We start from the raw sequence: 27,529 nt of genomic DNA on the forward strand, positions 1-27,529 counted from the left end.
TGTAATGACATTTTACATCCCTTAGCCAGAAGTTTGGAAATTCCATATTCAGAACTCTTGGTTTTATGCCATCTGGTCCTGGTGACCTTCTTAACCTTCCTGCCTGGCCTAATACTTCCTGTGTATTTATTTCAAATTGATCTATATTGTCGAGAAAATCTGCTACAGAAATGCATCACTTGTGGGACTCACAGCACTAAATGCCAATGCAAAGATTTCACTGAGTTTCTCTGCTGTGTCTTCATCAGCCCTGCCTTCTACATGTCCCTTCTACGTCCTTACCATGAAGCAGTAAAGGCAAAGTCATCAACAGTGCTTCCTTCATGAATTATCTTTGTCAAGCCCAGGTATGAAAATTGTTTGTCCCTAATGTCAAGTGAATGAATAGATTTTGTGAACATAACCCTAATATATGAGAATGATGTGATCTTGGTCCTGAACACACATGTAATGTTCTAGGGTATGTCCATAGCTTGCAAGTATTTAAAGACTTTGACATCCTTCAGAAAAGAATGGGGCATAGGCTGAGATCACACACTGCAAAACATGCTAAGTTCACTTACATAAAAGGTTTGTCCAAGAGAATCAAAGGACAAAGGTGTAATAGAATAATGCCATACCACTTCAACCAAGACTACAGCAGCTTCATTCCCTTCTCAAGGGATTTGGAAAAATTAAGTCCTTACTTTTGGAAAGTAAAAGATCAACAACAGTCACACTAACATCAAAGTTTGTGTTCTGCTATGTGTGTGCTGTTCCTATGAAGCAAAGATTTTTTAGTTTCTATACTTTATGCAGACTAACTTTTAGGAAAACAATGGGATATACAGAAATGTAAATCAAAAGCACTCACTACCCAAAGGAGAGAGAGATTATCAATTGCCTTTGGTAATTGAAGTGATAAGAGAAAAATCTATGTTATTGCACTAGAAATACTTAAGCTATAAAAAGAAGATTTAGCTCTTACACAATGGTTTTCATTTTTAAAACATTTACAAACACAGAGCTATAACAACTCTGAATGATATCTAACCCTTTACAGGGAATAGTATAAGGTTTATATGCCTTTTATTCTCTACTTCAGACTATATTTTGGAGACACAAGGGTGTTTTAGGAGTGGGGAGAGAGTCAGAAATTCTTTACCTCAAAGGGTGTTTGAATTAGAATTTGGGAGCCCTAACTCCCACAGCTGCACTCTGATCATAACAACCTTTTATAAGTTTGGCTCAAAAGTCTGCAGGTCTGAGTTATTTTGTTCAGGGAAGAAAAGTTTTCTCTCTGAGAATGACCCCTTTTTTATATACCAAAAAGAAGTTATTATTGATTTATTTATTATGAAGGCACATCAGTCCTATTAAACATTAACCCAGTTAATTTTTAAAACAGAATTGCCAGTTAAATGTTCGAACTTGGGACATATATCCAGAAAGAAACATCCATGGCCTCATGACACCCAGTGAGAGTGAGATCAACCTTCAGAATTATGGCATAGAAAGAAAACAGATGACTAGTGGCAGTCAGAAATCTTTCCTTCTGCAAAATATTTTTATATAACCCCAAGTAGAGCCGTATGCACTAGAAAATGCTTATAAGCAAACAATTAGATTTTTCTGACTTGATGTATGGTATCACTTCTAGTAACCTCAACATTTACATCCATTGGTCTTTCTGATATAAGCAGTTCTAATAGATTCAGATGATGTCTGAGGAAGAGCAAGGTCAGTTCTGCTTCTCAAAGGGCATAAAGTTCCACCTTCATAATATTTCTTAAGAAGTTTGTTCTTAAAAGGTATGCAGAAATTTTTTATTAGTACACTGGTATTACTTAATGGTAGCACACTAAAAGAAACTTTGGCCATCAGCACTCCTTAACTGAAAAGACAGAAATCACACTACCTTTACAACAGTCCATTAATTCACATCTGCACAAATAACTGGCTGGGGTGGAATACTGAGGTAATATTTTGTATAGCTCTGTTAAACACCCTTCTCAAAGTTCAGGTTAACTCTTTGCTGGAGCAGAGAGCACTCTTGTCTTTGCTGAGACATTAAACAAAATTAAGCTTTGTACAGCAACTTAAACCCTGAAATTAGGTAGTAACTACATTTCACACACCAAAGTGCAATTTCTATACTAAAAAAAGCCATAAAACATTCTAAATAGTGCCTGGAATACTGACAGAAAGCTTGAACAAAGATATTAAATATTAAATCTACTGATAATTCCTCCTCAGTTTTCACATTGTTATACATATATTTCCATGTGAGGTTTTTACATAACATCTTCACATTTAGTCTTTAGCAAACATATCAATACATTTGCCTTTGAATTCTATTCAAAGACAATTTCACATTCTTTGCAGTACACCTAGACTCTTTAAAGATTTGAGAAAACTGCAGCATCAGTTCTTTCTGAAGAGTTAGATATGAACTCTGCAAACAAAATAGACTTGAGATCTTTGCCCCTAACAGTCTTTGAATACACAGGTCCCATCCCAATAGAGCACAGATGGGGGTTTTTTAGTCATTGCCTTTACTCAAGGTGGTACAGACATAGTTTCAGCATATAAAATAATCATCCCTGGAATTCTCTAAGACTATCGCTCTACATGGCATTTGTCCCCACTAGCCTATTTAAATTAAAAAAAAAGAAAACTATATAAAAGCTTACCTCAGTGACTTCTCAGTCTTTCTCCTCTCCATATCTGAGACAAAATGACAGCTTGACATTAATTAGTAGGTCTGTTAAACTCCTTAACCTCTGGAAGTAGTGGAAGTTTCCCCCCCCTTGACTTGCCAATTGAGTCCATAAAATGTACTGAGAAAAGTTTCCCTGACAAACAAAGTTGAAATAACATACAAAGCTGAGGAACAAGTGTGGAAGAACTCATTAATAGATGGTACTCATCTCTTGCTCATGTCTTTCAGACATCCTTGACCTCAGCTCCAGCATTCAGACTAGTCCCGACTTGAACTCTTACCATTTGATTTCTCAGATTATGAGGACTATAATCTGAGTAACTTGTCAATGTACTGCACAGGAATGGCAACAATGAAAAATGTGGTTGTACATGGAGTGAATTATATTATGTATCATGCAAACCACAAATGGTGGAGGTATGTTAAACAAAGATGAATCCCACTTGAATGGGAAGACTCTTGTACAATGTGTTGACACTACCAAGGTGAAATCAGTTTTCTTTAACTTGTCTTTGTGAATGAGAAGGAAAGAAGTCACATATGGAGAATGGAAAACCGAGAAAGAGAGTAAAATAAAATCAGTTAATCTTGGGTTTAGAACAGAGTTATAGTAATTTAAGCAAAAAATCAAAATCTTTCCCATAAAAATAAGAGAACAGAACAGAAAGAAACTGAATTTGGTTTCTGCCCGAGAATAATTAGGAAAAAAGAAACTGCTTTCACATGGTACAAAGAGAGTATCCATGGTTCAGAGGAGAAACTAGAGGGACAGGGAAGATCCTGGAACATACAATGGCCATTTTGGTACAAACAAAGCACCCATCCAGCCCAGAACCTTGTCAGCAGCAATGACCATAGACAGATGCAAAGGGATGCACAACATCATTAATTACACTTTCCCAGCTATTTTCAGCTCTAGGGATTTTCCGATGTGATTTGTCTACCTAATGACACTCAATAAATACATCTTTCTTTCAATTACTTGTCCAGTCTCTCCTGTGACACATGTAAAATTTCTGTATCCCCAGCACCTTTTGGAAAGGAATTCCATAATGCTGTTTGCTTTTGCTTGTTGTGATCCTGTCCACTACGAGCTTTATTTTGTGGTCCTTTTATCTTAAATTGGAAGAAATGGAGATGCAGAAGGTTAGAGACCTTAAAACTTGTGTTCTACTCTGCCTCTTTCACCAACCTTGAAAAATAGAATAAAAAATAGAATGCTGCTATAGAAATTACACAGGTTAACCACAGAACTGAAAAGTTTGCACAACATTAATATTTCTCTTAGAGATGGGAAAAGCACAATGTCAGATTTGGACCTGAATTTGATATAAGTAGCTTATGTCCTACAAAGTACAACCCTACCAATGTGGCTATAAATCTAAGTCCTAGTACATTTACAGTACCAGCTGACAAAAAGGCAACCTAGAAAGTGGCCAGTAGTTTTCACCACCACAACCACCAATTAGCGGTCAGCAAGTAGTAATATGGAAAGGGGTGTCAGATGGTCATCTTCAACATTTTCAGTGACAGTGTGAAATTAATTTATAAATTAATACCTTTTTAAAGTTAAGAGATAGGAAAAAATTATCTGGCCCTGAAAGATAATGGTATTTGCTCAGAATAAACAGGACAGGCAGAAAACAGAGAGATGATATTCACCATTACCATCATCATTGTTATTATTATTATACCATCCCACCCATAATTCAGTCTGAAAGTGTCCTTGATAAAGCAGCTGTGGCCTGAAGGATAAACAACAGTACAAGTAGTCACCATCAGGGAAAGAAGGAACTCAACAAACAAAGTCTCATGATTTGCTATCAAGGTTGTCTTGTTTTCAGATGACCTCCCTTTTTCTGAATTCCCCTTGGTAAAGGTTATTTGCAAATGCTTAGTAAACGCGGCTTCTTAACATTCTCTCTGTGCCTTGTCATTGTAACATGAAACAAATAAATAAACCTTCGAGCTGATTGTTTTATTTCATCTTTTTCCAGATTTCATTGTGATATCACAAGAACTTGACACTCTTCTTGAACTCTTCACCTCAGAATCTGACATGTGCTGTATTTCATATATCCCCTTGGGATTCATGTCCTCTAGTTAATCTTCAGCACACAAGAAAGCTAAATGGAAGGAGCTTTTTCAGCTAAGAAAGCTTTCTGAGGACAAAACTTTATGTTTTCTACCTTTCTTAGTTTATATACATTAATGTTTCTTTTCTATAGCTCATTCCAGTTATGATATTCATTACACTGTTGGTCAGATCACTAATTTATCATGCTTTACACAGTGCTCTGCCTGGTGGTGTTTTACAAAAAAAATCAGTCCAATTACAAATATTTGGTAATAGTTGAAATTCAGCCATAAAAAATATGAGCAACACTGCTGTGAAACATGGTATAAATGGCATACAACAAAAAAAAGTCAACAGGTGAGTAAACCTGAAAGACACTATATGATGAAGTAACAGCCCCTGCTGGATAGAGATGGTCAAGACTGACCCTAACAGAACAGGGGAAAAAGCAAGGGATGTTCCTGGATAGGAAACTCCAGGTGGAATCAGCACAAGAATTCAACAAAGAGTATCTTAAAAATGGAAATTTCAAAAAACTGTTTAACACATCTCAAAAATATTTGCTGGTGTTGTATGTCCTGCTTCCTCTATATTCATCCTGCTTTCATATTGCTATTCTTGCCAAAATAAAGGAAACTGGAGTGGAAGAAAGAGTTCTACATCTTAGATGTTCTATATGGACTATGGCATTCACTGGACATTCTTCAAAAAGATTTAAAGTAGGTTCAGTGCTTATAATTACCTACATTTCTATTGTAAGGTAAGATTTCTGCTGTACAAAACTTTCTCCCTGTTATGAACTGAATACTTTGCTTGCACATTTGATTAATGAATGTAAGACTTTATTAAATCTTAAAGAGCTTAAGATAATACAGAAGGAGTTTATTTTTCTAGGCATGGTTTGCATTATAACTACCTGCAGTTCATTTTAAACCTGGAGAGTTTTATTTGCCAGGAAAAGAAAGGAATACACTTATCTTTAATATATGATCATTAAATAAACATCTTTCATGCAAGAGATTTGTTATATTAAAGAGTATTAAAATCATATCAGCCAGTTCCTTTATTTTGAAAGGCTGCATACAAGTGAGGAAATACAGTAATACTGATGTAGAAAAGGTATAAATAATAAGACAAGCTTCTCACTCTCTCCAAAGAAAAAACTCCATTATTCTATTTGCTATCCTGACAGTTATCCCTGGCAGATACAATTATTCCAATTCATAGCTGACTTTGGGTAAGGTTTTGTAAGTTTCTACCATGGGTATGCAACTCCATCTAGTTTTCCATGAGACCTGAGTATCAACCTCTCTTTTCAATCCTAGATTAATCAGGCAACCCCAAATGTCCAATTTTTCCAGTGATGGTCATATTGTTAATGAAGGGAGGAAATGTAACTGAGCTTCTCTAACTGCTAGTAACAACCAGATGCATGAACCAGATTTGTTAGCCAACAAATCTATCGTTCACTAAGGACTGTAAAATTTCACCTTGGGTCCAACAATGCTTAAATTTTGCAAAAAATGTGAAGTATTTCTCTTGGATCTTCAAAAAAAATCTTCCAGGAAAGTGTGTCAAATGGGTGATGGAGGTTTAGGACTATTAATTCAAAGCAAACTGGACACATTAATTAACTGTATTCTCCATTTACCCTACCCCATGCCCTGCCCTGACCATCCTTGACCAGTCTAACTCTTCCTATTCAGAAATGGGAAAGCAATAAACACCTGGAATGATCTGTTATGTTAGCAAAGACAGGCAGGGAAGGAGTGCTGTATAAAACTTTTCCCTCAAAATAGCAAGAAACTAAGGCAACCACACAAAGAAGCAACCTCAGAAAAGTAAGCAGCATTGTTAATAACCCCAGAGCGAAAGCATGGAAAGCATCAGTCTAAGTCCCCCACACCAGGTTTGGCAACAGACTGGTGTTTACTAGTTTTTTAAACCTTTGTAGGTGTTCCAAAGGCTGTTGATCACTATTAATGGAGAATTTGTCCTACATCAATATTATCCGCAATTATTATTGAAAAAGTATTACCCTAGGTCCAATGCTGGGAAATTTCTAAAGACCCAGCGTTCATCTGTGTCAAAAGAATTTGTTAAGGGTCATATGCTTTTCTGAAGGTCAGATAAGGTACTGCTTCTGTTTAGTTTTTTTTAAAAGAATTCAGAAAATGTGAGATCATGTGAGTTGTATGAAATCTGTTGTACATGATTCTCACAGTTTTGTTAAATGAGAACAAGCAAGTTTTAGTTTATATCCTGTTCCTGCATAAAATTCATTTTCATGCACAGTTTCTCCCTTTGCACCGGTTTTGTTCCATGGAAGCCCTGGGCTCTACTGGTTTCAGTCGAGCAACTCTGGATTACCCAGACCGAGAAACAGGTTTTCCAACAGCTCTGTAAATCTTGGATGTGCCCTTGAAACTGCTGCCAACAGGTGGTAAACTGCTACCATTCACTCCAAACAATTTTGCAGCATCGGCATCAAGATGCTACAGTAACGGATGGTGCAAAACAAATGGACTTGTGAAGTTCCTGGGACCACACACTAGGTTCATTCAGGCCATGAAGCAGCCATCAGATGGCAACAATTTTGTCACCACTAGTACAGAACATAATGGAATATGTGTCCTGGAGCTGAAAAGCTCCATATCTCATTAACTATCCCCTGAGTCATGCCTGTCACCACTAGCTTTAAGTTTTAATTTCCTTGCTTTCACTGGTTGTCAAGGCTATTTGACTATATCTCTTTTGTGTTTAATCAGTGGTACCAATGCTTTTGATGAGATTATGTTGCTAACCTGGTGCTCCAGGAAGTCACAAACATAGAATTGTTTATACAGGAACAAATTAAGTACAGCTCTTTACTTTGAGATAGAAAAATAACTAGTCCTATGAAACATAACATCTTTAGCAAAAATGCTTTGGAGAGCTAGATTATCAAATGTAACAGTTCAGTGGTTCAATTCATACCTGACAGGCTTCAAAGAATATATATGCAAATTGATCTCCCAGCTGCAAGGGTAATTAACATGGCCTGCTGCAGGGGGCTGTTCTTCCACCCATTCTGTTTTATTATTATTTTAGTGACTTTACATTTTTCTCAACCCACTGTCTTTTGGTATGGAAATAAATTTAACTTCCTGCTTTATGTAAACTTCATTACACTACAATCAGCAGGGAATCTAGCCTGCTGGAAGTGCTAACGTTTGAAAACCAATATAGCCTGATGTAAAGCTTAGCACTGTACAAACACTTTTGTCGTTGATATTATTATGTGTATTTTCCTGGTTTTGCCCAATACACTTCTTTTACTGTTTTAAGGGACTACAGTAAGCCTGATTCTTTCTTCCTACTTAAACCAGTTTAACAACGTTGAGACAGAGCTAGCAAAGGACCAGAGAAGACAAAGAATCTTGGAACATGCTGTTTAACCCGTTTTTCACTAGAGTATTCAAATCATATTTGCACTCAAGCCAGTGGACTTTTGTTTTCCAAAGCAGGAAGGATACAGCCCAAAGTGTATAGCATTTCATGCAGTATTGGACCCACTGGCCTTATACTGGGTCATGAACTGAAGTATGTGGTTCTGTTTCCACAGAGAGATGTGCCCTCTGTATTACATATTGCAAAATGTTCCCCATAGGGTTATGAGGAAACACCAAAACTATTTTCCCATTATGTAGTAAGAGTGCAACTTACAGGGAAGCAATCACATTACACTTGCCTGGGAAAACTATAGACATAAAAACATTACTGCATTTGGATACCTTTCATAACCAGAAACTTCCGCATGAAGCTATTTCTACAAAATATAAAGCAAAATCATATGTTAAATCATTTTAAGCAAATGTTTATGAGTAGATATAAAATAACAGGTATATCTATAATTCATAAGTGACTAAACTCTCCTTTACAGAGGGTCACTGAAGTCAATTGATTTACTACAGGGATAAATGTAATCCAGCCCACTGCATGTTTCCATGTTATACATTTTTCTATCACAGTTTGATATTGGGTTTTTTCCACAAAAACCTTTACAAACTTGAAACAACATATAATACAGTGTGTATGTGAATGTGTGCATGTGCATAACTACACATCTGTGTAAAATAATGTTGGGAATATCCTATCAGTGGTTGTAGTATTTTGTTAAGCATTCAGGCAATTTCCTCATCAAATCAGTGTCAGATATAAATGCAGAAAAACTCTAGTCTGTATGTTACCAGATTTAGGCCAGTGCCCTGGAGGGTCAGGTCATGCCTTGTATTTATCCTCTTCTGGTGCTAGAGAGCTAAACAACTAGAGGAGCTCTTCTGCTGCCTACACACTTTTGCATACCCAATACTTAACCAAGGTTAATTGAATGTATGCTAAAAGGACTCTGGTGGGAGTAGGAACAGCCTCTCTACTGCATGGGTGGATAAGGCCAGTCCTGACCCTGGATATCAATCCCATATCTTTCCAGAAAGTAAGTAAGCAGACTATGAGAGGGGGAAAGAAAAATATGACACAGAGAGAGAGAGAGAACTAGCTGTTTGAATCCATTTCACATTTATGAAGATATATTGGTTTAAGCATTAACAGATGTGATTTTTCAGTGGTGCCTTATAGAATTAGGTGCCTATTTCCCTTTGAATTTTAATGCTGTTTGAGAGTTTATCTTTCTTAGCCTCCTTAGAATAAGCCAACCTGCATTTTGGTCTGAAAAGGAGACTTCATAAATTATATGTTGCCAGTATGGCAAACTGCACCGTTATGAGACAATTTCTGGCAGATTAGCTGATGTGCATCACCACAGCTTCACATTCAAGTGATTTGGACGTGGCCCATAATGAATAAGACATTCTCAGCAACAGAACACCGATTTTGCATTATTATAAACCAGGGGTTGACAGCAGAATACCGATTTTGCATTATTATAAACTGGGGACTGAAAGTTACTGCTGTCTGGCAAGTGTTCAGCAATCATTTGTTGGCAGTCTCAGCTGAAAGGCCAAGGACTGGGAGAGCAGGGAGCCTGAACATATCTTTCTATGATAGTCTCTCAGGTCAGCATTGAGAAATACTTCAGTGCCTGGGGAAGGGGCTGAGTGAAGCTTGCAATTGCCACTCATGCATCATGAAAGAACAAAGTTTGAACTTCCAGAGTGGCCAAACTCGGCTTTAAAATAATTGCAGAGAAAATGGCAGACCTGTAACACGAGCCCAAAATGCTGACAAGATAAGAGAACAGTCACAAGCAGGGACTGATTTTTTCACCTCTTTCCAGTTTTGCCGTAATGCTGAAAAGGATGAAGTGGCCAACAAAAATTCTGCTTCTGTAATTTTCCACTGCATCTGCAAAATGGCTCCTTAAATGCCACTTGACCTTGAATGCAAAAAGGATCTGTCCTTTATCAGTCATGCCTTTTCATGGCCTGGCTTACAGCATCAAATTTACATCCTGCCTTACTGTGGAGCTTCTTGTGATAATGAATTCAAGCAAGTACCTGTGCTCCAGAAATACATTCCTCTTCACTGTGTAAAAAGAGGAGTGCAGATGCCTTTTGTTTGTCACTTGCCATTTGACTCTAACCTATGGGCACCACAACCACATATTAGCTCTGGCTCAGAAACCTCCCCCTTCCACTCAAGGCCTGCATTTTACAGGAATGCAGTGCTCAAGCTTTTGAAACCTAAAGACCTCAAGTCATTCTTATGCAATGAAACATTTCTCTTTTGTTACCCTGCACATCTTTTTTCTCCATCCCCTCTTTCTATTATTCTGTCTCACTAAACTTAGTGAGATTGCTCATGTGAACAACAATACCCACCTGAATAAGAGCTGGCAAAGCCAAGCATTTAGATTATACAGCTGTGGATTCAGCTGAGTCCTTCCCTTCATACTGCATAGTGCTCTGTGCTAGTTCAGGTAATGGATGACAGCAAGGCTGGGATATGTGACGGGGTGGCCTTCTTGCGCAAGACTGGTAATGGAGTGGGATATGGCACATAGGCATAGCCTTGACTCCTGCTTAACACATAGGAGGAAGAGGCAAATGAGTAGAAGGAAAATTTAACTGGGGGAGAAGGTAAGCTCCGCTAGCCCTTCCCACCTACTCAGAGGCAGTAGCTGTGTGCTTGAGAGTGGCTGGCATCTGCTGGGCCTGTTTCTGAATCTTTTAGAGCATGCCCTGAGACAAACTGCAACAAGAGATAAATCTAAGAAAGAGTAGGATAACATGGATAAAATGACATCTCTTCACAGGCTAATTAAGGTACAACTAAATTATGATGCATTCAGTTAAAAGTGCAAGTACAAGAACTTTATTCCCCTGACTCTTTCCACTGAATTCAACACACCAATTATACAGCCTGGAATAAAGATGTTTGTCTGACAAAAACTAACTCAAGGATCCACAAGGCTCCTGATAGAACCTTTTAACAAATTGGAGAAATTATGGGGCTGTTGAAAACAACGCTGCCCTTCTACATCCCCACCAGCAGCAGTTGAGATGAAAATGCCCCAGGAAGGTTCAGGGCCTCTGTAATTCTTTTGCCCCTTTTCAAAAGGCCTTCCAAGCACCATGCCAGGTGCACTGCCTCTCCCTATTGAACACTGACTGTGCAAAACTGATGGCAGGCATCCTGTGCCCTCTCTGCAGCACATAATCTACAAGTAACACTGCTGCACAGCAGAAGATGCTGGGCTTTTTCTATGGAATAATTGCTATTGTGTGATTCTTTTTGTCTAGCCATGAAGGCAGGAGGAACAAATGTCCTTGACATCTACTAGGGGCCACCTAACTGGAGACCTGAAGAAAAAGCTCTGATTATACGCCCTCCAGCTCATGCTGGATCAGTGTCAGCAGCAAGCTGTGCTGTGCCCAGCATGTGCAGAATGGAGACAAATATATTGGAGAAATTGTAACTTACCAAGGGAGAAAAACTGATGAACTCCACTCTCTTGTTTTGATTCACAGTCTCTGGAGCTGGTAAAGATATCAAGACATTAGAGCCACATCCCTATTTTGCCTCTGAACTTACTTCTGGAAGGAATCCTTCTGTAGCAAGGAGGCCACTGCCAGGGTTCTCCCAACTAATATGGTCAATAACCATTTCACTGCAGGCCAACCATTAAACCAAACATCCCCTTCAACAGAGGTTTCTGGTAAAGAGAAATGGACCTCCTCAGCCAGACTGAAAGTGTCATTCTGCCTCCTCCCTGTCCTCAGTTTGGCCTCCTCTTCAAGCAGGAATTTTATTTATGCCTTATCAAAGCCATATTTTTTAAGCAGATATTTAGCTTCATCTACTGTGCCACGAAGTATGTCTGGGCATGCTTGAGTGCCCCAATGAACTGGCACCCTTATGGCTAAATAAAGCTCAAAGGAATTTCTTGTAATGCCCTTGCTGACTTGGAAGGTGTTAGGTGCATTGTAGATTAGTATTTCACTGACTTATTTCACATGTTTTGAATGAAAAAGTACTCAGGAACACCCAGCAGCTGGACACTTACAGGTTAGTCTGTTTGCCTGCAAAGTAGGAATGTGTCTTAAATAACACTATCAAGTTGTCAAGTGGGGAAAAAAAAGCACAAGCACTTGAACTGCACACATTATCACTGTATTAATTTTTTTGTAAATTAAAAAGGAACATCTGTCTAACTCAGAAATGTGTTGGGCCTTTAATTAGCTTTATCAAATAGATGAATCTTCCCCTGGAAAGTAATGCAGGATGATGCTTCTGAATCTGGTTGGTCTAAACACAGAACAAAGTGCCAAGGACACATTATTGCTTCTGTGGCTCAGTATTTCCTCCAGGCATCTCAAAAACTCCTGCAGCACTAGCAAGATGCTGCTGATCTTGCCCACAAGGCCAGTGCTAGCAAAGGAGCCAAGCAGGGATGTCACAGATACAGTGTTCTCCCCAGGGAGGGGCTGGTAATCCTACACAGAGCTGTCAAGCTTCAAAAGTCCTGGGGACCCTTCACCTTCTCGCGGTAGGCACAAGAGCTGATGTAACCCCACAGGAGGTGAGGTGGTTCGGCGTTTTCTGAGCTCCCTGATGAATTGGTGTGGTCACAGTTCCCAGGGTGACTACTGCAGGCTGTGGCAACTGCCCAGGAACAAAGCCTTGAAGAATCTCCACTTTTCCAAAACCACAAAGTTAGGGTTTCTTTGGACATTAGCCTTCTCCCTTCAACATACAGCTAGGAAAGCTGAGCTGTGAAACTGCAGAAACAACAAGAACAAAGAAAAACAGCCAGGTGATAACAAGAGTTCTGGATAGCCTGTAAAAAGAAAGACATTTGCAGGGATGGGTCAAGAGAATAGCTTGGAAAAGCTCTGGGGAGAGGGGAGAGGAGAAAAAGAGAAAGTGAAGGCAAGAGTGTGTTAGTAATCGGAGTAGGACAATAAGTCTATTAAACTATCATTTATTTGCTTTACTTGGAATATCAGTTCCCTGGATAGGAGGTTAGGAACATGAAGATATAGCAGCTGTGGCATTATTTTCAGGACAATTCCTGGGAAGCTGTCCGAAACACATATGGCCAAGCAGTGTTAGGGGACACAAAAGCATCCTCCAACAGGCAAGGTCCTGATTGCTTGCAATCATTAAACAGACCCTATGTATCTCAGGTAGCTCGGGGCTAATTCCAGACTCCTGGCTGAAACAATAAGAAGTATTGCATTCTGCTTATCAGGTATTCACCAGCAAGTTCATTTATGCACACTATTTCTTCCTTACTTCCCACTTTTTGTCTGGAGGTGTCTGCAGTCCAGTGATGGGCGTTTGTAAAGCTCACTGATTCCAGGTATAGTTTTTAATCCCCAAGTTTTTGCATGAAGGATTAGATACACCAGGTCCTGTGACATAGAAAAATATCACAAAAAAACCTCTAAATTATGTGATCATTTAAACTTTATATGGGTGCTTTTACTTTTCGTTTTCAGTACTTGAACTCTTCAAAAGAAAGCCAATAGGGATATCTTCTACAGCCTGACTTTCTTTTTTACCCCTATTTCTCTGTCCTTCACCAGGTTTTCTACCTTGACACCACATTTGTCTGGCTCTGCTCTCTCACTTACAGAAATGTAGAGTCAGTAGTTTAAGCACAGCGCTCACACCAAGACCCAATCCAGGTGACTTACAGCTATAGGGCTAAAGTCAGAAAGGCTGAGTTAGGTTAACAGCACTACTGGTAGCACCCCACTTCCGAAGTTAACTGCCTCTAGTCTGCTGCTGGAGCTCAGCTTTTTTCTGCTTCAGACAAAATGACATGTGTTCTTTTAGAGAGCACAAATACTGGTTCTTCAGTAACCTCGCTGCTTTTGACTGAGGCAGGTGAATTCAGCTGGCAGATCAATGAGTAGTCTCTTTTGGGAGAGGAAAAGGCTGGAGGTGACAACTTCTTGATCCAACACAACTAGATGAGGACACGGGCCATGAAATGATCACTAATAACTTTGGTGACAAATTCCAAAATTCAAATAAGCAAAAATTTTCCCCTTTCTTGGAGACATCTACTTTATCTAAGTGCTTAAATAGTAGCTAAGTGCACATAGATCTATGCATATTTGTAGAAATGGATTTTTGAATAACAATATTATGAGAAATTGAAAGAAAAAGCATTATTATATACATCTATGTTTTCTACATAACTCAATTATTCAGTTCAGTTTCTATTAACATTTTACAGCATCTGGCTTTGGGGATTTTCACACTACATACACGCACACTCACACATTTAAAGATAATTGAATGTTCTGGTAAATACAGGGGTTCTTTTCTTTTTCTGAAGAGCAAAATTTTTAAACACTTTTATTTCAGGATTTTATTTTTTTTAAATTTTGGAAGGATTAAATTAGAAGATTGTTTTTCCCAAAAATTTTCTGCAAGGTGTAACTAGCTTTTTCAAACCAGTTCCCCTGGAGAGGCAGAATACTAGTCCTACCCTTATTTTTTTATTCTTATAAAAAATTGCAGGTACTTCTAGAAATCACAGGGAAGCATTAGTAGCTTCTGTCACGGTGAAATTTTGTCACCAATCCATGCCATTTTGCAAAAGCAGGAAGTAGTGGGCTTAATGTTAAGGATCCTCTGGTTGTCAAGAACAGATATTTCTCCTCAAACCATTTAAGAAAGTGTTATATGAAGTTGTGCCTTCCCATGCAGTGACAGAATATCCTTCCAGACCCAGAACCGTCTCCAGGAGATTCTTCCCACAATTAATTTACTCCTGTAAATTCTGTGTTGGGAGGATCTTGCACACAGCTCTGAGGTTCCTGTGCTAGCAAATGGTGTCAGCTGCAGAACTAGTAGATGCAGAGAGTGTAGACATGGACCCTAGGTCCTAAGACCCAAAATCTTGATTTAACTGGGAGATCTACGTTTAGAGATAACACCTATGTACAATGGATGCCCAGCAGCTACATGCATAAAAGGGATCTGACAGCATAACAGACTCATAGGTGAGAGGAGGAGTACTTTCAGGACCTGCAATTTAGCCAACACCAACTGCTACTACTGTTTCCCAATTAGCCAAAAGAGGGGGCTAGTTCATTCCTTTTTTCATGTTTTTCAAAAACATGTTTCTATTTCCTGACCTTGGGTTATTGAAACATATCTGATGGAAAATGAGGTGGAATCTTCTCCGGCAGCACCTTTATTACTAGCAGATTGACTCACAGCGAGGATCTGTGCTTTCCATTTTGTTCGCAACACTTCCATCTGCATGACTGTACTTCATGTTGAAAGGCCCATACCCAACCACAGTACCCTGAGACTTTGTTGGACCAATCCATGATGTCAGATTAACTGTAGTGAGCAAAGAAGGCCTGTTGGACAGTGCGTTTTCAGCCATCGGAACATGCATTAAACTAGTGCTTGCCTATAGCCCAGCAGAGAACCAGGAAAAGAAAAGTCATTACACAAGTTTCAGCATTAAGTATCTTTGACTTATTGCTGTGATTATACTAATTGCTCATCTTCCTAGTGGGAGGTTGCAGGAAGCTGTTTTGAAGTAATCAAGCTGAGATGCGGCCTTCTATTTATAAGAGGCCTAGAAATCTTACTCTCCCAAAAAGAGTATCTAATTGTATCTCCAAAAAACATCAGATACGATTTCTCTTTCCTCCCTTGGAATCTCACACAAGAGTTTATGATTCAGTTTTTCCTCACTGTGAATGTCTGTAAACTTTAAACAATGCTGCCCGAGGGGACTGCAGACAGCACTTGTTCTCCTGTTTGCCCAGGCTTTGAATGCACAGCAAAACCTCTGCAGCTCTGTATTAATTCCAGGATCATCTCACAGAGCTGTATGGTACCGTATGAACGTACATATTATCCGACTCCTAGATATCTTACATACAAGGATAATAATTCATATTCACATGAAGGATTTTTGGCCCAAAGCCGTTTGATGTTGTCATATATGCATACAGCACCGGTTAAGAAGAGTACATCCTGGCTGCCATATAATCGTAGCCCCAGGGAAACTCCACTTCACCTGATGGGGAGGGGTAATTTGGGTCCAGAACACTTTGATCTATGCTGATCACAATAAGGACCACTGAATATGTTTTCTCCATGTAATACCTTTTAAATTAAAAAAAAAGGCCAAAAGTCAATGTATTTACCTCAGACAAATGAAGGCACAGGACAGCACCAGCAGGATTTGAACCAGTATTTCTAACTGATATTGAGAGCCTTTGTGTGATAAAGCCAGGGTAGCCTTCCTCAGAGCACCAAGATCATTCTGTTGAGATGAGGTTAAATTTCGTCATAGATCACTGGCAGAATTTTGCTGTTGTAGATGTTGTTGTTCTGGGTTTTTTCCTAGTTTATGACTACAGTTTCTTGGTAAAACTGGGCACGTATTCTTAATAAGTTCTTCCAGGAAAGCCAAAAATGACTTGATAGCAAAGGTTATATTTTTCCCAATACTTTCAACCAAAGAAAAAGAAAATGGAAAGTCTAAGTGAACTGCTCTGACATTTCTGAAGCACTTCATTTACAGGCACATGCAATAAACACAAAGAAAATAAAAGTGCTAAATCCACACTGGTACTGAAGGAAGCAGCAGAAGTGACTTTTTTTCCACAGTAGACTCGCTACTAGGGATTTTATGGATGCTGAACAAAACTCAGGTTAAAATCCCTCCTCAGCACAAGGGGATTTGAAGGTATGTGTTTCATCTCCCAAGGAAACGTCTTACCCAGTGACTGTTCTGTAAGGTATCCTGGGGTAGAGGAGATGTAAGAAAGACAAGACGTTCCTTCCGGCTATATTTGCCTTGAATATGAATATGAATATGGATTTATATGAGTGGCTTTAAATACAAATTAAGCTGCCTTAAGTATTTGGTCCTTTAAATTCTAAGAGCTTTCTTACCTAAACACTGGTATTTCTGGATGTAGCCCCAGCTCAACAAACGTCTCCCAAAAATTGTACAACAATGTAAACAGGACTATGGAAGAAACCACACCCCAGACTAGCATGCATGTCAAGGCAGTTTCCTGGCAGATGACATATCATTTCAAATCACCTTTGTCAAAAGGATCTCAGCTGAGGTTTCCTACACCATGTATGAACATCCTACAGCTGAACTTTTCACGGAGAGGGGTTGATGGCTGTGTAAGGTTTATTTTTTATATAGCTTGCATCCACAGATACCGGATGCTGAGACACAAGAAAAGAGGGGTTTAGAGAGACGAACTTAGCATGGGAAACTAGAAGGATTAGGGAGTACCATTTGATTGTTTTATTAGACAGACTTGTAGGAGTCAGAGGCCAGGGAGAAAAGATCACTCTTGAAATGGGATTTGAAGACAGTCAGGAGGTCACCGAAGCAAACAGCAGGGTATCTGTTACAGAAGCTGAGATTCACGGGAGAAAGACTAAGAGGAAAAGGTCCAAAATTAAAAGTCCTCATCTCCCTCTATACATCATCACAAATCAATACAAACCAAGTAATTCACAGAAAGAGGCAATTTCGTGTGTTTGTTTGTAAGTCCTGATGGATCTATTGGCTGGCATGCCTATTGTTCCTATCCTTGACGTGACATACACAGCACAGGTATCATGATGTATATAAGCCATGAAAAACTCCAGTGTGTTTCATTACCGTGAGAAATGCAGAAGCTGGCTGCTTTTGACAGCCAGTGATGCTATTAGCTAGCCTTTTGCGTTGGTAGCTGAAGAAAATTCAGTCAACATATTTTAACCTTCTGAGCAATCCCAGCACATTGTGATCTTACCAAAGCAGCTGATAACAACTGAAGTACAAGCTCTGCGTCAGACAAACAGCAGCTGGGGGAAGGGAGCTCTGCTCTCCTTCCTCCCCCACACCAGCCCAGCTTGTAGATCAAGCTTGTCGTCCCCTTCAAGGCCAAAGGCATTGACAACATCTTTCTTCCTCAAATAACAGAGAAAGAAGGGAGCTTACCACCGCACTGGCGTTTTATAGAGCGGCAAAAATACATGAAAGCACTCGATGGCTCTAAGAGAGCACAGGAAGGACAGCCCAAACCTACCTGATGCTGGGACTCCAGCATAGACCTTGCATTATAAACTGAATTAGGCTCTGGTCCAAGATAAATTGTGAACTCTGCTGACTTAATTTCAGCTCCTCTCTGCAGCTTTTCATTAGGAGTTGTAAAGGTTCCTTCTGAGCTTTTTCAAAGTAAGGAACCCAAGTGGTCTCCAATTTCAGTTGTGCACTGTGATGAAAGTAGGCTGTCTGGGAGGAAAAGGGGGGTAAACTGGCCAGCCCTTTGAGTTCAGTCTGGGTCTCACATATGTAGGAGTGCAGGAATTCCTCAGCTTCACATTTGGAAATGGGCCCGGGTTGGACAGTAAAAATAGAAAAGTGTGTATGTGATTCTAAGAAGCTCAGCTGCAAGGAAGGGGGGAAAAGTTTCCTGTAGACCTTGATTCAAGCTTTTTGGAAGCTTCAAGGACAAAGATGAAGGAGCTCCGGGGCTCCATTTTATTTTGGAAGTCATAATTCATTATTCTGCACAGTGGAAAACTATTCCTAACAAAATGAAACTTTTTTTTTTTAATCCTGTTTTATAGTTTGCTTAAAAACCACTTAGGCCAAACATCCATATATAGCCTCCATGGTTATTTTATAGCAGGACCACATTTTAACCATTGTTCTTTTAACACTAGAAAAGGAGAAAATATCTGGTAAATGGAGAGAATTAACAGTAGATAACACTGTTCCTTTAAGCTCCAGCCTTAGTAGAGAGCAGCTGTATCATTTCCCTCAGGGGATACAGTTCTGCTTCCTTGCTCAAATATCCCCAGAATGGGTGAAACAAGTTTGCATGAGTACATGTATCAAAGAGAACTCAGCTTAGAGTGGGATGCCCAAATTATCTGTCACGTAAAGCTCATGCAAATTCCCTGTATAGGCCAGAGCACAAGCTACATTCACCTTGAGAAGGTAAGTACAGAGGAAACCAGGGAGTGACTAACATGGGATTAAAACATCCATCCATTGATCCTGTCTGTTGGATGATGGGTTGCACAGGACTCAGCCAGCAATACCTAGCTATCTACATAGCTCTGTGTGTGTGTGCGTATGCAGCTATAGCTACACACAAAGGAGGCAGCTGCAGGTGGAGACACAAAGGCCAGGGCACCACTGCCTATTTTCTTTCCACAAAAATAATCTGGCTGCTACTGCTGCTGCTAAAGGAAGAAGCAGGGAGCGGGAGGAAGTGGCAGCTTGCTCCAGAGGGAGCACTGCTGCTCCTTCCCTTCCCATTTCCCCATGAAGCTTGAATTTCTAAAGCTTTCCCTGCCAGTCTTTGCCCCTTGGCTGTGTCCTTACTCCTCCCATGACAGAGGGGGCATAGCCCGGCATGGCCCCTCCACACCACCATGGGTGGCGTAACTGAATTTTGCCTACCAAAAGCAGCCTCGAGTTAGCTCTGCAGCGAGGTCCCAGCAGCCCGCCCGTGCCAGTCTCCGCGGGCCAGGCTGCTTTGCCCCTTTGGCTTCTGGGGATTCTCATTACCCCACAGCCCCCAGGCTGGCATTGCAGGTCCCACAACATGGGACCAGAGTGTGGACAGGGCAGGTGCAAGTGAAATACATGGGGCTGCAGAGCCACAGCGGGTCCCTCTGCCAGGCTCCTTCCATTCAGTGGCCAGACATACAGCATCCCTGGACAGCCAAGGAAAAGTTGGAGTTTCCCTAGGACTTACTAGACCCAATATAATGAGGTAATCTTCTCGAGCCTTTTCTTTCTAACTGTGTTTTTACATCAACACACAAGAGGAGGAGACATAACTGCTGGCCCTCGGAGGAAGTGTATGTGTGGGTAAACACATACGCTTTCAATTTTAAAAAATTAACAGCAATCCAAGATTGCATTTTATTCCTACTTCACCACTATCATTTTATCTTTGGGGGGGGGGGCATAACAGTAATAAAATAATTTTATGTGAAACAAGAACACTCAAAACTTCAAATAGATCAAGCATGAAACAGCAGAAAAGAGCAGCTTTCAGCAGTTCTGCTTGCAGAATCAGAGCAGACTATAGCTTAAATGAATACATAAAATGACTGATTACTTTATTGAATTATATTGTTCAGTTTCAATTGTGTCTCCTAATATAAGCAGCCCAGTGATTGATGTGTTACTGTGAATTTGTGGATTGTGTCTGTAACTAATATGTTCTGGAATGACCCTCTGAGCGTAAATCAATACTGGAAAGAAGAGAGCTCTGCTGATTTGGATTTTTGACTGTTCTAAATCAGTTTTCAAATTGTCAGAATTTCTATTAACAACAAAAATCACCCCAAGATATGAAGAATATTGACAGTTTTCACAGTACAGGTTTTCTCAGCATCCTTGAATGTTCTTACAAGGTACTTCATGCCTTTCAGACTCCTGAGAAAGGAGGCAGATAGGGGAAGGAATCAGCTACACATTTTGCAAAACAGTAGTTTCCAACTTGTGATCACCACTAACGCACAGGCTAAATGGCCTAAAAGGAGAATCTATGAAGAATAAGCTAGTTGTGAATATTCTTGGTTTGGGAAAGGGTCCACAGATCAAAACTGGTGAAATTCTTCTTTTACAATAGAGCAAGACAAACTCTGCAAAGTTCATCTTTCAGCATTCAATGAGCAGAAGGCTGAAGCAATGTGGTCCTTTCTCCTCACTTTCAGAATAGTCCACGTAGCCAAGTCCTTTGATTTGAGGGTATGGCTAGATAGTAAATCTCTTTGTCTGGCATTGTACCCTTGAAAATTTCTCCATTTCAAGTACTGCTGATGGTTGTGCTGCTAAAGTAATGCAGCTGCTGGAGGCATCCCTGAATGTTCCCATCACCATGTCTGTGTCCCAGGGCAGCAGCATGTCAATAAAGTCATGTCCTTGGCTGTCATATTGCTTATCAAATCCAAATAGAAACCCAAAACTAGATCTCCTCAAATCCAGTGAAGAAATTGCTAGCTATGTAGCCAAACTTTTTTAATCACTCTGTCTTTATTTTATTAACTTAAAAGTCTCAAGCTGGTACTAATTCCTTCACTTCATTCATCTGTGCTGCAACCAAAAAGATGAGGTTTAAATCTGCACCAGAATTTAGTGCTGCTGAGTCATAGTTACTGAGCTCCACTTTGGTTTTGCTGCTTTCAAACTTCTTTTCCCATTTGTTACAAAATCAGGATTGTTTTGCTGTGAGTTTAAATGGGGCGGGGCAGCCTAAGTTTTGCTGATGAGTAACTTCCATGTTTTGGGGGCAAAGAACAAATTACTTTGGCTGAAAGAAAAAAAAAATACACACTGTAAGGAGAAATTACTCAAATATGGGCAGGTGACAGTCAAAGTCACAAGTATCATTGTGAAAGAGTTCCTAAAGTGGAATAATATTTATGCACTGCAAACAGATTTGTGTTGATGAGCAAATCTGACTCCTCTCTGGAGTAAACCTCAGAAATGTGTTCCTTTGCAGGCAACACAGTGGGCAAACAAACACTTTAGTGTCAAATAAAATGAAATATAAAACAATACAGCAGTGCTCAAATGGGAAAGCAAGAGGTGGATATTCTATATTATCACTTCTCAGGCCTCTTGTTTGAGAAAGGGTGTCCAGGAAGAGTATTTACTACTATTTGTTACTATTTGTTATAACGTCAGTGCCCTAGAAGATGGAAAGTGGTGATACCAAACATAAAGAAACTGATAGGAGGAGAACTTACAGTCACACTCATGTCCTCCTCTGACTGCTAGTCATCAGCATCTACTTCCAAAACTGTTATCACTTTACTCTTTCCCATACCAAACCCGCATCAACGGCAGTCTAAATGTGACAGAAAGCATCGGCGTTCTGTGTACAATGATGTGACAGCTCTCAATAGCAACACATTCAAGTGTGGATCATAAACAGGGAACAGTTCAAAAAGTGTTTCAGCCACTCCTGCCTTCCCTTCTAGGGAGAATGTGGTATTTAGTCACAAAGGAAGACATGGACATCACGTAAAATACACTAAAAACTGCACACATCTGGCTGTTTGTTATTTATTGAGTTCCAATGGTATGTTCAGCAACTTGCATGGGACTCTTCCAGTGCAATGATTTAGGTCATTCCAAATTATAGCATCTCATTTTTCCACGCAATATTTACAGATTTAGATTCCTCATGCAGGCTCCAGCTCTTACTGACTGTGGGGAAATTTTACCAGCAGGATGTATGGGATTGTTCATCTTTAGTATCTGTAGCCAAGTGGCCACGTCCTGCCCCATGGATATACAGATTGCCCAGTTCTTTTGAGTTTGCAAGGCCAAATTGTTCTCCTTCAGTATAGTTCAGAGACTCCCCTGCCTCCACTGGTCTCATTCCCAAGATCATTAGGAGGTGAAGGGGAAGAACAAACAGGACAAATGCATTCCTGATGTAAGCAGATGAAACCTTATAACCTCATTTTTTCCTCTGCCCCCATTTTAGGACTTGTCAGTTGAGTAGCAGCTGTTTACACCAATTATGAATTTGGCCTAAGATATAGAAATAAAGCAGCGGATTATATTCCATGGAGAGTACATTAAAAATAAACAATGCATGCGTGTGTGTGGCAGAACTGAGTCTTGAGTCCTTAATTATAGGAAACAGGAAATACTTTGGTTGCCCTCCTTCCCAAGATCAAAATTAGTTAATAATTACACCACTTCTTAAAGGTTCCTTCTCCCTTTGGCTTTACTGCCACTGGGGAGGGGGAGGGAAGGGTGGAGGAGGAGGGAGGAAACCAGGGATCACCATAACAATATGTAGGTGGAAAAAAGAGACATTACGTGTCCTAAGATAAGAGCAAGGAAAGCATCGCATGATAGTATCAGCCAGTCCTTCCCTTGTGCAGCACAGTAGGTCTTTCAGAAGCATTCAAGAGTATTCTTTTGCTTCGGTATGTTTTTTTCACAGCCATATTTAGGAAGCTGCAGAGCATTGTCAAAAGACATTCAGGAGCTGGGGTGGGGGGCAGTCTTAGCAAAGATTTCAACAATCTTTAAACGGTCTGGCAATTTTCTGCACAGAGATCCAGCTGGAGGTGGAGATGAGGGGACAGAAGTTTTCCTTAAATAAGAATAACCTGGCATTCTTCTCTACTTTAAGGCATTGTCTCTGTGTTTGCATATCTCTCTTTTTAAACTAAACAAATTTAAAATTAACAGCTCTTTAGGTAATCTGAGCCAGATTCCCAAAAATGTTGCATGAGACAACTCAGTGGCAGCATTTAGTCAGCATTTAGTTGCAAGCAGTCTGGACAGGCTCAAACCCCGTTAAAACTCCCTTATTAACATTTTTTTAGACCAGTATAATGACAGACTTTGTACAACAGCATAGGTAAAGAGTGAGAATCCAGGCCTGCATCTTCACTGAAGAAAGAAAATTCACATCTTGTCAATACTGGGCAAAAAAGGCTGCAAATGAAGATGTAAAATCAGGTTCATGTTTAAAACATCTAAACTAATATTGCTTTAGGAAAGAAACAACACATTAAGAACAATGTGTGAATATCCACTGACAGCCCTGAGTGCAGAATATTGTTTCAATGGTGCAGTTTGCTCATATACATAAAATAAGTAGGATTCAGTTGGTTAATAATTTATCTGGTGACTTCTTAATCTTAAACCAAAAATATCCTTGAATGTTTCCAGAGAAGCTGATATCAGACATCCACAGCAACTGTAAAATCTGCCCTTTTTCTGCTTTATATTGGCTGACAGTTCATCATAGTCTTGGCTCTGCAAAAGACATACATACGTGATTAATTTAATGCGCAGCAAGTAGTGCCATTTACATCATGTGCCTACGCCTTCCCAAACTCAGGGGCTTACATTTGACCAGTGCCCTCTGAATGTAGACAGACCTCTTGGGAGGGGCTTTGAGCAAATCTTATTTCAAAGAATGCAGCAGAGGAAAAAAAGGATTTTTCTCCATAAAGGAAATATCTCTGTCAGCAGTACAAAGCTGGGGCTGTCCGCAGGGGCTTGCAGGATCCCTTCTCTTGTCTGGCAGCAGCAGGGCACTACACAGCCACAGTGGCCACCACCAGCTCTCCAATTGTTAGCCCTGAACACTCAGCAGCATGATCAAGAGGGTTAGAGTCACGACCGAATAAAAGTTCCCCAAACAATGTAAATGAATATATAGGTGTTTTTGCCACGCTGGCAAAAGAAACCTCTGTGTTTGAACCTTTTGGCTTCTCTCAAAGAGTCCTGGCCTTGTTTTCCTGAATTCCCTCACAGAAAGGCCCCAGGACTGAGGCAGTGAGCATTCAACTGCCCCTGCTCTTCCAGCAGATACGATTAACCCTTTGGCTGCCAATTCCCCTCCACTGAAAAATGGGTGTCTGCTCTTGGACTACTCAGCATTTATCTGCTACCCCAATGTCCTTGAAAGTTCAAGGTTCAACAGCAGCTGAGCACTTAAGCAAGCACTTATTGCAGTTTGGTGGTCAAATGGATAAGAGGGATTACCTCCAAGGGCTCCTTGAGTGTTTTCAGCCCTGCTGCTGACTTACTGGCTATCCCCAAGCAGCTCCCTCCAACTTTGCTGCATGACATGCATTAATACTGGATCTGTGAGGCTTACTTAGTGCAAAAGCCTTTGTATCTCCTGAAAAAGAGGAAGCAATGTGAGGAAAACTACCTAAGGTTATACTGGATTTTAAACTATAAACCAAATCAGCGGATTTTGGAGTGCAGCTATGCTGGACGCACACATTCATCAGCAGGAAGCATTGATACTTCATCTCTCCAGTTGGACAACAGGAGTGAAAATTTCTTATATCAATCTTGCAAAGAGTGTGCTCCCTTGCCGCAACAGAACAAAGCAAAACATGCTCACGCAGCCTGGTAAAGCTCCCCTTAATCCATGTGTTTACAAATACAGTGGGCATAGGTATTTGGAAGTTAAATAGATTTGTAACACAGTGCTGTAAAAAATAATATCACTCTTGGTGTTAAGTGGTAATTTCAGAATGTTGAGGAGAGGCTCTTAATGAGTTTACTGTCGGCTACCATGGAGAAGATGAGAGGACTGGGATGCCAGATCATTAAATGCTTGGAATTATTATTCCTTTTAATATTGCAGTGGCCATAAAGGCCAACTCAGTCTCTGCTACAAAGGATCTTACAAATGAGCCTTGATTTTTCCCAAGGTTTATTTGTTGCTTTTGTTTTTCTAAGTTTGAGAACATCCAGCTATATTTCTGCTCTCTCAGACTCCATAAAAAGCTTTCAAGACTATATTTGGTGAGAAGATAGTGTGGATATTAAAGACACAGAATAGCCACCCACTGCATTGTATTATCTTCTGCTGCAAACCACCACAAAAGTAATTAACATGCTAGAAATCCAGCTTGATGTTACTGAATGGTTATCAGATTCATCTAGCATAATTCACACAAAGAAAAAAATGGCTATGGTAAAAGAAATAGATGGCCAGTGTACTCTGAAAAATGCCCCCCCCCTCCCCCTTCCCATTATTCTGGAAAAACTCCTAAGTATTAAACATGAACACTAGACAAGCTGTACCGTACAAAGCAGAATGAAGTTGGAATTTCTGTTTAGTGAGTCGTCACATTCTCTCTTAGTAATTCTTTTATGTGACAACTTCGTTAAAAAGTGACCATTAATAAAATGCTATTCAGGTGCCTCAGATGAGTCTCAGGTTTCCACTATAAACACACTTGATTGTGATTACCGCTGGAATAACAGGATTTGAGTGTTAGTGCCCTGCTTATCCACGAACAGGTAACACTCAGGATTCAACCCCTGGCAAGCTCTTTTACAGCCTGACCTGCATTGAACTAAGGCAGCTGATGCAAGCACAGTTCCACTCACATACAGACAACAGTGACTCCCTGGCAAACCGTCTCTGATGTCTAGCACTGGTCTGAAATTTTTCGAGCCCGTTTCTTTGGTTTCTGTACAAGAGGTAAAAAAAGGACATGGTTTTGACAGAAATTATACTCACTGCAAGTAGCCTAGAGGTCTGGAACATGGAACAGGGCTGCAAGGAGGATCCTGTGATCCTGAGGTCCAAAAACCGGTGTTCACATCCTAAGAAATTATATCTTTAGACTATGGTGTCCTCAGCATTATTGCTGCATCTTGTCATAGTGTTTTAGACTGAAATAAAATTCCTTGCCTCTTAGATATTTTACTTTAGCATATCAGGAACACAAGAAATTTACACCAGCTTAGGTGGGCAAGCCACAAACGGGTAAGGGGAAAACACCAAAAGAAGAAGAGGATGTTGAGTTGCTTTGGAATACAATGGATTCTCTCAGAGAGAACAAACCAGCTTGGTTCCCCTTTGTATACAATATATTGATTATTTTGTGATTTGTTAAAATAAATAATGCAACACTTTTCTATATTATTTTGTTATTTTTGCTGCATTGTTGCCTAGTGCAAGTCTCAAAAATTGTGAAATCAAAACAATGTAGCATAAAAATCTCCAGGCAGATACACCATCACACACACAGCTCTAATCTGTTCCCATCTCCTGTGGTCACATCAGGTGTTGGCTAAGACTTCAATTTCTGCTTTTTCCAACAATGACAAAACTGCTAGCTTCTGCATGAAATATAGGTCATTTGGAGAGACAGATAACAGGTATAGAGATATACACTTACCTACATATATATTCAGGGAGGAAAAGAAAGGAAGAGGTTGATAATGTATATATTCTTGTCTAGAAAATAAATGATGTTTGCATTTGTATGTAGGGCTCTTGATTCCCATGAGGCAGTTATTAGAAGTTTCCTTCTCGCATTTAGTCATGTTTGGAATTGTTTTCAGGATGTTTAGACTCTTTTCTTCAAGTTGTCACCAGCTCATTACCACAGAATTACATTTTACAAACAAGAGCTGGCTAGAGCCAACTTGGCTTGGCTACTGCTGCCTGAGGGAATTTGAAAAAATTATAATTTCCCTGCCTTTGGAAATAGAGAGGCATGGACCCAACTGCAGGCAATCTCACCTCTTTACTGCCTTTCTGCACTGAAGGAAGCAGCTTTTGTTTTCTTGGAGGAGCTCTCCTGTTATTTGAAAAGAGAACACGCATATAGAATATTTTTGCGCCCAAAACAGTACCTCTGAGCAGACATTAATTTTCGTCTTAATGACTCTCAAAATCTAGTACTGCGCAATAAGATCCCCACTGCATCTCCCTAGAAAGAATTACTGAAGGTGGGTGGCAGAAAAGTTTCTTCAATGCAGCGGTGAATCACGCCAC

At 40.0% G+C, this 27,529-nt stretch overlaps 2 long non-coding RNA genes across 2 annotated transcripts in view; both read right to left on the reverse strand.

Annotated features, from left to right (window-relative positions):
- The window catches only part of LOC138685851 (uncharacterized), a 47,842-nt gene extending 28,772 nt beyond the window's left edge, over positions 1-19,070 (reverse strand). Inside the window, exon 1 of the long non-coding RNA XR_011325235.1 lies at positions 18,302-19,070. This is a non-coding gene — a long non-coding RNA (uncharacterized lncRNA). The remainder of the gene's footprint in view (positions 1-18,301) is intronic.
- A 3,222-nt stretch (positions 19,071-22,292) lies between these two features.
- On the reverse strand, positions 22,293-27,328 carry LOC138685852 (uncharacterized). The gene is made up of 3 exons (XR_011325236.1): positions 27,275-27,328; positions 24,763-24,901; positions 22,293-24,027 (listed from the first exon to the last, which is right to left on the reverse strand). It is a non-coding gene; the product is annotated as an uncharacterized lncRNA (long non-coding RNA).
- Between the last annotated feature and the right edge of the window lie 201 nt (positions 27,329-27,529).

The sequence above is a fragment of the Haliaeetus albicilla genome, chromosome 7 (genome assembly GCF_947461875.1).
Source record: "Haliaeetus albicilla chromosome 7, bHalAlb1.1, whole genome shotgun sequence".
Taxonomy (NCBI): domain Eukaryota; kingdom Metazoa; phylum Chordata; class Aves; order Accipitriformes; family Accipitridae; genus Haliaeetus; species Haliaeetus albicilla.